Source organism: Lemur catta, chromosome 13 (genome assembly GCF_020740605.2).
Source record: "Lemur catta isolate mLemCat1 chromosome 13, mLemCat1.pri, whole genome shotgun sequence".
NCBI lineage: Eukaryota > Metazoa > Chordata > Mammalia > Primates > Lemuridae > Lemur > Lemur catta.
Genome location: NC_059140.1, coordinates 662,766 through 672,715, shown reverse-complemented (window position 1 = coordinate 672,715; position 9,950 = coordinate 662,766). Strand labels below are relative to the sequence as shown.

General features: G+C 52.0%; 1 pseudogene; it reads left to right on the top strand.

Moving 5' to 3' along the window:
* Positions 1 to 3,340: 3,340 nt before the first annotated feature.
* LOC123649587 lies at positions 3,341 to 3,432 on the top strand (annotated as a pseudogene).
* The last annotated feature ends 6,518 nt before the right edge of the window (positions 3,433 to 9,950 follow it).

The following is a 9,950-nucleotide window of genomic DNA, read 5'->3' as shown; positions in this document are numbered from 1 at the left end:
ACACATCCCCATGCAGTGTGGAAGCTGGACACTAGCTAGGTGGGGGTCACAGAGTAAAGCTTTTTAATAGGAGAGAAGCCCCAGGCTATGAGGGCTACTAAGTGAAGCCTCAGATCTGAAAGGAGGGCACCTTTATAACCTTCAAGGAGGCTATGATTGAAGAGATTCCTCCTAGGGTGAGTCCATCTGGGAAGCCAGGCTAGCTAGGGGTTCCCCTCCCTGCCTCCAGGCAGAAGCACAACACTAGGTATCTCTGAAAGGTCATGTGGGGATGAGATGAGACTCATCCTGGGAGCCAGAAACTTCCTACAGGCCTCTCCTCATGGACCTTTCTGCCAGGGCTCTGGCCCGAGGGGAAACGGTGGGGGTGGAGGAGACTAGCCAGTGCCTGGGCACATGCTCCCTCCCTCGGAAAACTTATTTCCTTCTGGAGACATTCTGTGACCAACCCCTGAATTGCTTTTTTTCTTTTTTTCCTTTGTAGTCTAGATGGCCCATCCTCTGGTAAACCATTAACCACCGTTTGGACATTTTGAGGTCATGGCCAGTTATTTTGCCACAACACCTATGGCCACGAGGAACATTTTAGTTCATGGATCCCTATGCACTGGTGTGTTTATTTCTCACGTCCTCAATTTTTCTTTTTGTAGGCTGCACGAAGATAGATATTTCATAAAACTGACCATCTTAATGATTTTTAAATGCACCACTCCGTGTTATTCAATACACTGGAAAACATCATAGAACCATCACTGACTTCTGTCTCCATTCCTTCTTTCATGTCATCAGAGAGAAACATACAAAAACCAAATAACACTCTAGGAAGTTATCTCAGTCAGAATAGGTGGCACTTGCCACAGGGTGGGGAGGTGGGGGGCAGGGTGTAGGCACTGCAGGCACTGCAGGCACCGCAGCCACCGTCTGCCCGTCTGTGTGTATGCCTTCGATCAGAAGCATCCATGAGCCATGAGCCATCTGTGTCCAGACAGACCCTTGATCTTTCAAGGGTGGGATCCCTTTTTGCCCACCCACCCTGGCTCCTTCAAGCTGCTGCTGGAACACGTGGATGGTTTCCTGCCACAGGGCTAGCGATGGGAAGTGAATAGCTCCCTCTGTGCTTAGAGCTTATGTGGATGAAAATCCACCCCAACTGATCTTCTGAGGTTTGCCCCAGTGGGAGTCAACAGCCTCACCCCCACTCCACAGTTCCAAAACAGTTCCACTGGGCAGGTCATGCCAGCGTCCGTTTTGTCCAGGCAGGGAGACAGTAGGAGGAGGTCGGTCTCTCTTTGCTGCTCTCCAAACGTGTATTATTTCTTAATGATTAAAAGTAGAGAAATCTCTCCAGGAACAAGAACATCTAGAAACTGGGACATACATCACGGATATCTGATCTCTCTAAACCGTCTACTCATCTGGAAGATGGGTAGAAAAGATAGACATGAGGCCAGGTGTGGTGGCTCACGCCTGTAATCCTAGCACTCTGGGAGGCCGAGGTGGGCTGATAGTTTCAGCTCAGGAGTTTGAGACCAGCCTGAGCAAGAGCGAGACCCTGTCTCTACTAAAAATAGAAAGAAATTATATGGACAGCTAAAAATATAGAGAGAAAAATCAGCCAACCATGGTGGTGCATGCTTGTAGTCCCAGCTACCCAGGAGGCTGAGGCAGGAGGATCGCTTGAGCCCCGGAATTTGAGGTTGCTGTGAGCTACGCTGATGCCATAGTACTCCAGCCTGTGCAAACAGAGTGAGACTCTGTCTCAAAAAAAAAAAAAAGAAGAAGAAGAAGAAGAAAGAAAGAAAAGACAGACATGAGAATTTAGACATGAATCAATCCAGAATGGCAATCCACAGAAACAGTGGTCTGTCACTTAAACTGTAGTTTTCCCACACGATTGACATGTGCTTTCCATCCTGCGAACTTCGCACTGTGGTAAGTGTGCATTCCAGTCATTTTGCAGTCCACGGATAGTCAATCCTACAATTCAAAGGGTGAATTTTTATGGCCTTTAGATTCCATGTGAAGAGGCAGGGATATGTTCTCATCCCTACATGGGAGATGAATGTTAAAAACAATTGATCTCACAGAGACAGAACATAGAATGGCCATTACCAGCAGCCGGGAAGGGCAGCATGGGGTGGGGGTGAGGTTAGGTGGGTAAAGTGAGGATGGCTCATGGGTGTGAAACTATAGTCAGATAGAGAAAATGAATAAAATATCAATGAGCACGACAAAGTGACTTGAAGGAAACATCAATTTAGTAGGGTATAATCTGAAACAACTCCAAAGAGTGGAATTGGAATGTTTCCAACACAAAGAAACGTTAAATGCCTGAGGTAACGGGTACCCCAATTACCCTGATTTGATTAATTCACATTATATGCCTGTATGAAAACATCACATATCCTCTATAAAGACAGAGCATTATGAGGTGAGGTGCCGTGGTTCACACCTGTAGTCCTAGCACGTTGTGAGGCAGGGGGATCGCCCTAGTTCAGCAGTTTGAGAGGATCCCAAGCAATATACTGAGACTCCATCTGAAAGAAAAAGAAAGAAAGAAAAAGAAAGAAAGAAAGAAAGAAAGAAAGAAAGAAAGAAAGAAAGAAAGAAAGAAAGAAAGAAAGAAAGAAAGAAAGAAAGAAAGAAAGAAAGAAAGAAAGAAAGAAAGAAAGAAAGAAAGAAAGAAAGAAAGAAAGAAAGAAAGAAAGAAAGAAAGAAAGAAAGAAAGAAAGAAAGAAAGAAAGAGAGAGAGAGAGAAAAAAGGAAGAAAGAAAGGGGAGAGAGAGAGAAAGAAATAAAAAGAAAGAGAAGAAAGAAGAAAAGAAAAAAAGAAAGAGAGAGAGAGAAAGAAAGAAAAAAGAAAACCATTAAAAAGTCAGTACCAATCCGTCGGTCGGTACTCAGAATCGGTTCACACGCAGGTATGAGACATGCCTTCTCCCTCACGCTGTGTTTCGTCCACACACACATCACCCATCTGTTGCGAAAAAAGCAACAAAAAGAGAGATATACATGAAAAAGGGAAAATGGAGACAGGGAGAAAGAAGAAGAAAGAAATTTTTAAAAAAGGGACCAAGGTCACAACAAGAAGGAAGAATACTGAGCCCAGAGCGACACCTAGTGACCATGCAGTCACCAGCACCCTACGGCCCCAATTCGCCAGAGACATCTGGCGGGCCCCAGGGCACTGTGCCCAGGGATGCCGAGGGCTACCTGTGGTCAACCCGGGGCCATGGCATCTGCAGCTGATTCCCAGGCGGGAACACGAGCCCAGGGAAACTCATTCTCAGCACGGGGCGGGGAGGGGAGTGGAGGGGAAATAATTGCAAAGTCACACCAGATCGCTTTCTAATTCATAAATGTGGTGATTGTGTGTTCACATGCACGTGTGAGATGTGCCTCCTGGTGTGTCAGCACATCACCTGCATTACGTGAAACCATGAATAAAGGGGGAAGGAAAAGGCAAGGAGAGAATAAATAAAATGAAAGGGCCAAAAACAAAGTCAAAACGTCGGTCACGTAGTAGGGGAGTGAGAGCAAGTTGAGAAACCGCAAACAGAAACTCTGAGAGGAGAGGAATGCTCTGGTGCGCCCTTGCCAATCACCCCGCGCTGGAAGAATACCAATTGGAGGGTGACTCGTAGGGGCAGTAGAGCCAAAGAGACCAGAGAACCTCTATATCACGATGGCTGCCACAGTCCAGACATCTGGTCAACCAGAGAACACATATGGAGGCTGCATGCACCAACAACATCTGGTTGACCAGCCAGAGTGACCATTGCCTGAGGTGGGGGGTGACTAAAGTCACGCCAGGTCCCAGGATAGTTCGTGACCATGATGATTGCGTGTGTTTGGACAAAAAAGGGGTGGTGGGGTGTAAAGAAAGGAAGAGCGAGCGAGCAAGCAAGAAGAAAAAAAAAGGCATACCTTCGACCACATAGTAAGGAAGGGAAAGAGAGGGAGTCGAGAAGCTGCAGCTGCAGAGCCTTCTCATGGTGACCCCTTTCCTTGTGTCAACAAGGCCAGCCCCACATTGTGATGGGGACTTCTGGTCGATGTCATGGACCATGGCGTCCGCATGTGGCACCAGCAGATGGCTTGCTGGTCGACCTCGATTCACTGGGGAAGGAGAGGGTGCAGGCAGTGGAGGCAGGTGGGGTCCATACCAAATGACCTCTCCGCTGCTGCAGCAAGGGGCAGGGCAGCGGCACCAAGACGGCCACCACTACCAGGCCCACGCATCGTCACCACCCAGGACAGTAGCGACACCAGATGGGGCTCATCCCGCCAATGATCCCCAGTGCCACCACCACTTCAGTGGCCAACTCCAACAACACATTCTCCCCAGAACGCGGGTACCAGCCCAAGGGACAAACCCCAGCGGGGTGTTCAGGGAGGAGGCGGCAGGGGCCATCACTCATTCCTTCATAACAGCACTCAGCCATCTCTCAGGACACACTGACTCATGTTCAACTGCTGTTCACATGGAACCCTTCTCCACTTCGGCCTTCAAAGTTCTTGTTTGAATATTTGCTACTACCACGAAGACCTGCACCTGCGGTGGCTCCACTGGGGCTTGCGCCATAGGCTTCAAGGCTCACTGCAAACTTTAAAGTTTGAGAGTAGCTTAAAGATCATTTTGGTCCCAAGACCTCTAATCATTCGCTTTACTGGATAAAACTGCGGTGGCGGGAGGGTTTGCGAGAGCGCTAGCTATCCTGAGGGAAACTTCAGAGGAAACCAGTTACTAGACTAGACAGTTCAATAAGTCGTTCACCCCTATACACAGGTCAGACCACTGATTTGTAAATCAGGACCGCTACAGACCTCCACCAGAGTTTCCTCTGACTTTGCCCTGCCCAGGCATAGTTCACCATCTTTTGGGTCCTAACACATGCACTCATGCTCCATCTCCCCAGCACCTGGCAGGCAAGACAGGCCAGTGGTGCACCCTTGGTGGACTGGAGAGGCCTCAAGATCCCAATTCAGCTGGCCAGTGGCACCAGCCTTCACCTTCCTCGTACCACAGCGGCTTTTGTGAGAGCCCCTGAAATGCACATGTTATGCTCCTTGGTAAGTGTTTCAAGAGGGGTCGGGTGGGTAGCCGATGTCAACGCTGACCCCATGGGCTCGCATGGCTTTGAAAATTTTCTGGCATGGCCCGTGGAGAGAAAACAATACCCTGGGCCCAATGTCCAACTCCACCTGGGGTGCACTGGGGGCAGTCCGCCCTGCCCCCAGCCATGCAGGCCTCCCCAAAGCCCCATGGGTGGGGATACCAGGAGAGCCAGAGGGGGTGGGGGAACAGTAGCAGCATGGGAGGGCCAGCCAAGCCCCCCCAGAGAATCAACAGCATGCACACGTGAAGGGGAGCCCACACGTGTGGGAACTGCCAGGGTGGTGTGCGCCACCATGGGAGAGAAGGGAGGAATGAGTTTGATTCCTCAGCCACAGGATTCAGCAAGCGCTGCTGCCAGGGGCTGTAACTCTCGGGGCCTGCGCCCACACCCCAGACTGCCCCCTCCTCTCAGGAGATGGAGGGTGGCAGAGTGGACAAGGACCCACAAGCCACCTTCCCTGCCAGGCCTCCCCAGCCATTATGTAGCATGTCAAGGTGCACCGCCAGCACTGGAAATGCACCCAGCAGGAGCCAGTCACTGGACGGGGGGCAGTCCCCCACCAGCGCCACCCCTGTCCCCACTTGCACATCCAGGCACCACCAGAGCCTCCCCACACACCTGGAAGGGGGAGGAGAAGGCACAGCACAGGAGGGAGGGTGGGTGAAGCAGTCAGGAGGAACGGGGGTGGGGGCAGAAAAGATCCACCTGACCACTGGCAAGGCCAGACCATGCCATTGGGTTGAATCCTCCAGGTAGACTCCACGAACCCCACCCATTTACCTCTTAACAGTTTCATGCCATCATGAACTCTCTTCAAAGTTCTTTTCAATTTGCCCTTACAGTACTTGTTGACTATCGGTCTCATGCTGGTATTTAGCCTTAAATGGAGTTTACCACCCGCTTTGGGCTGCATTCCCAAGCAACTCAACTCCAGGCAGACCCGGGCCGTCAAGCTGGGGGCCGCTACCGGCCTCACACCATCCACAGGCTGGGCCTCAATCAGAAGGACTTGGGCCCCCTAAGAGCAGTGCCAGGGAGAGGGTCTTTCTAACAGCACATTTCCCACACCCCACCACGGAAGGATTCAACACTGGGCTCTTCCCTGTCCACTCATTACTGAGGGAACCCTGGTTAGTTTATTTTCCTCTGCTGACTAATATGCTTAAATTCAGTGGGTCACCACATCTGATTTGAGGTCACCACCCGGAAGGGATGGCACCCGCACAGCAGGGAACAAGGGTGCATCCCAATGCGCGTTTGGACACTCGGCAAGGTAAGGGCAGAGGCAGGAGTGTCTGCACATGCTCAACAGAGTAGGGGTAACCACAGTCGACCACTGTCCCCGGCCCTCCATGTGATGGCAACTCCCCACCAGTGCCTCATGATGACCCCCGCAGCAGCCAAGTCATGTCACAAAGGCAGGAACGGGGAAGGAGAGCATGTCAGAGGCCATGGGGCAACATCACAGAGCACAGGTCAGTGTTCATGGGTCAGTGAGCATGGACCAGGCTGGTGGGGCGAAGACCACAGGTCAACCAACCACAACCACACAAGTGCAAGGGGCACACCACGACACACAAGGGAGGGAGGTGGTCACAGAGAGGGGCACCATTGGGCCGCAGACAGGTGCCAGCTGGTGGCTCCCTCTTCCCCCTCGGCCTCCAGACGAGACCACAGTCCCCCACCAACAGACCACCCTCTTTCTCCCCAAGCACCCAGACATCCCCTCGGCCAGGCAGGGACCAGCCAAGACAGGGCTTCAACTGCATTCTAAGCCCCATGCCCAGGTTCAGGAAACACAGCATGGCAGTGGGCCACAGCAACCCCAGGGGTGGGTACACAATGGCACACGACACCATGGTGTTCCACAGGTCGCCAATGGGGCACGTATCCCTGTGGCACAGGACCAAGCAGACAATACAGTGGGTATGTGACACAGCCCCCTGTACACAACAGGCATATTTGGTTGGCAACATCAAGGAAGAGGGGAGAAGAGGGGCATGGTGGAGCCGGGCCAGGCCACCTGGCTGCTGCCAGGGGCAGGTGGCAAAAGACAGAAACCCAGACAGACACAACACCCTCACAGACCCAAACCTCAACCCCAACCCCAGCGCCAACTAACCAAGACACACCAAGGCACACAATGGCCACAGGAACCCCCTGTTGGGCCCTCCCAGGCAAACCCCAAGAAAGGGGAAGACCTGCTCACATACAGCACAAGGCAGCTCCTGAAAGGATGTTACCATGTAGGCCACAGGAGAAAGCTGAGGGTGAGAAAGCCCTCCTGGCCTCTCTCCCTCATTACAGGAAGTGGTGCGATCCCACCACACACCCCAATGCCACGCAACAATGGCAGGCATAACATGGGGGTATCAGACAGAAGAGAGTCACATCACCAAGATCTGCACTTAGTGGGACAGAAGGCCCCCTTAGCAGGGCCCTGCAATAGAAACACCCAGCCACATTACCCGGTGGAGGCCCTGAGGCACAACCCAGGGGGCAATTGGTTGATCTCCAAGCAATGCTCAGACAGGGATAGATATGGGAGGAACCCCGGGCTATAAGTGCATTCAAGATGTCAATGATCAATGTGTCTTGCATTTCACATTAATTCTCACAGCTAGCTGCATTTTTCAAAGCATGACCTGATTGATCCACCATTAAGAGTCGTATGAGGTTTGATGGGTGAAGGCCTCCACGGATGGAGCCCCTCCCTGGTCCACCTGCCACCCCTCCACCAAGGAAGAGGGAATTGCCTCAGGCCGGCCAGTCAAGGCAACAGGACCAGACTCCAGAAGGTCGGAAGTTCTCACACAGGGCACATGGCATGTGAGCACAGACGCCCGCATGGCATGCAGCAACGCATGCAATAACGACCACCAAGGTCAAGCTCCCTTTTCCATGACCACCACCAATGAGCCGTGGCACATTACATACACATGCCTGGCACCCCGTCCCAGGGACTGAGTCTCGGTGACATGGGAGAAGGAGGGAAGGAGGAAGGTCTGGGGTCTGCTGTGGCAAGGCCAGGCCTTGCAGATTCTCACCCCCTCCACACAAACAACGCCAGGCCCACTGCCCCAACCCACAGTGCAGACAGGTAACTCCCAGGGGTCTTTAAACCTCCACACCAGAACATGCTAGGTACCTGGATGGGGGGGCAAATGAGGAGGTAAGACGGTGGCATGCACCCTTCACCAACAATGGCTGGCCACACCAACACCACCACCTCACTATTCCCAGCCGCAGCTGCTCACAGGGCACCACGTCCCACAGTGCTACCACAGTCCATGATGGGGCACACGACCCCTCCACCCACCATATGAATGGACGGCAGATGACCAGCAGGGGTGGGAGGGGCGGAACACATCCCAAGCCAGCGGCAGCAGGAGATGACAGGATGCGGCAGGGACCCGTGGTGGCAGAGTCCCCAGCCACCTCCCAGAACTGTGGCAAACTCCACAGGGAAGGGACCACCACACCCTCAATGCACATCATGAGAGACGCACCAAGGGTGGCCCACATTGCAGGCAGTCACGGACAGCACCATAAGGCAGGGGGCAGGGGGTGTGGCCAGTGGGACAGCAGGGTCGTAAGAGGGGCACACACACAGTGCCCCGAACCTCAAACTACCCTAGTGGGAAGCACGGAAGGCCAGGATGGCAATGGCCCTTGCACCGCACACGTGAGAAAACACACACACGACCGGCCACCAATAGATCGCTAGCTCGGTATCAGGCCTCGCAGGCTCTCATTAATCATCCTTCCACAGGTTGACCTACAGAAACATTGTTATGACTTTTACTTCCTCTAGATAGTCAAGTTCGACTGTCTTCTCAGCACTCCACCAGGGCCAATCCAAGGGCCTCACTAAACCATACAATCAATAGTAGTGACAGGTGGTGTGTATAAAGGGCAGAGACTTAACACAAGTTTATGACCCGCACTTACTGGGAATTCCTTGTTCACGGGGAATAATCGGATTCCCTATTCCCCATCACAAATGGGATATAACGGGTTACCCACACCAGCCAGTCAGTGTAGCGCGTGTGCAGCCCCAGACTTCTAAAGGCATCACAAACCTTTTATTGCTCAATCATGGATGGCAGAACACCATTTGTTCCTCTAAGAAGTTGTGGATGCTGACCACTCGGGGGTCACGTAACTAGTTAGCATGCCAGAGTCTCATTCATTATCGGGATTAACCAGACAAATCACTCCACCAACTAACAATAGCCATGCACCACCACCCATGGAATTGAGAAAGAGCTATCCATCTGTCAATCCTGTCCGTGTCAGGGCCAGGTGAGGTTTCCTGTGTTGAGTCAAATTAAGCTGCAGGCTCACTCCTGGTGGTGCCCTTCCATCAAATTCCTTTAAGTTTCAGCTTTGCAACCATACTCTCCCTGGAACCCAAACACTTTGGTTTTCCAGAAGCTGCCCGGCAGGTCATGGGAATAACGCCACCACATCACCAGTTGGCATGGTTTATGGTCGGAACTACGACGGTACAAGATCATCTTGAAACCACTGACTTTCATTCTTAATTAATGAAAACCTTCTTGGCAAATGCTTTAGCTCTGCTCCGTCTTGTGCCAGTCCAAGAATTTCACCTCTAGCAGCACAATACGAATGACCCCAGCCATCCCTCTTAATCATGGCCTCAGTTACAAAAACCACAGTCCTATTCCATTATTCCTAGCTGCAGTATCCAGGAGGCTCAGGCTTGCTTTGAACACTAATTTTTTCAATGTAAACACTTCGGGCCCCACAGGACACTCAGCTAAGAGCATCAAGGGGGTGACGAGAGGTGAGGGGCAGGGATGGGTG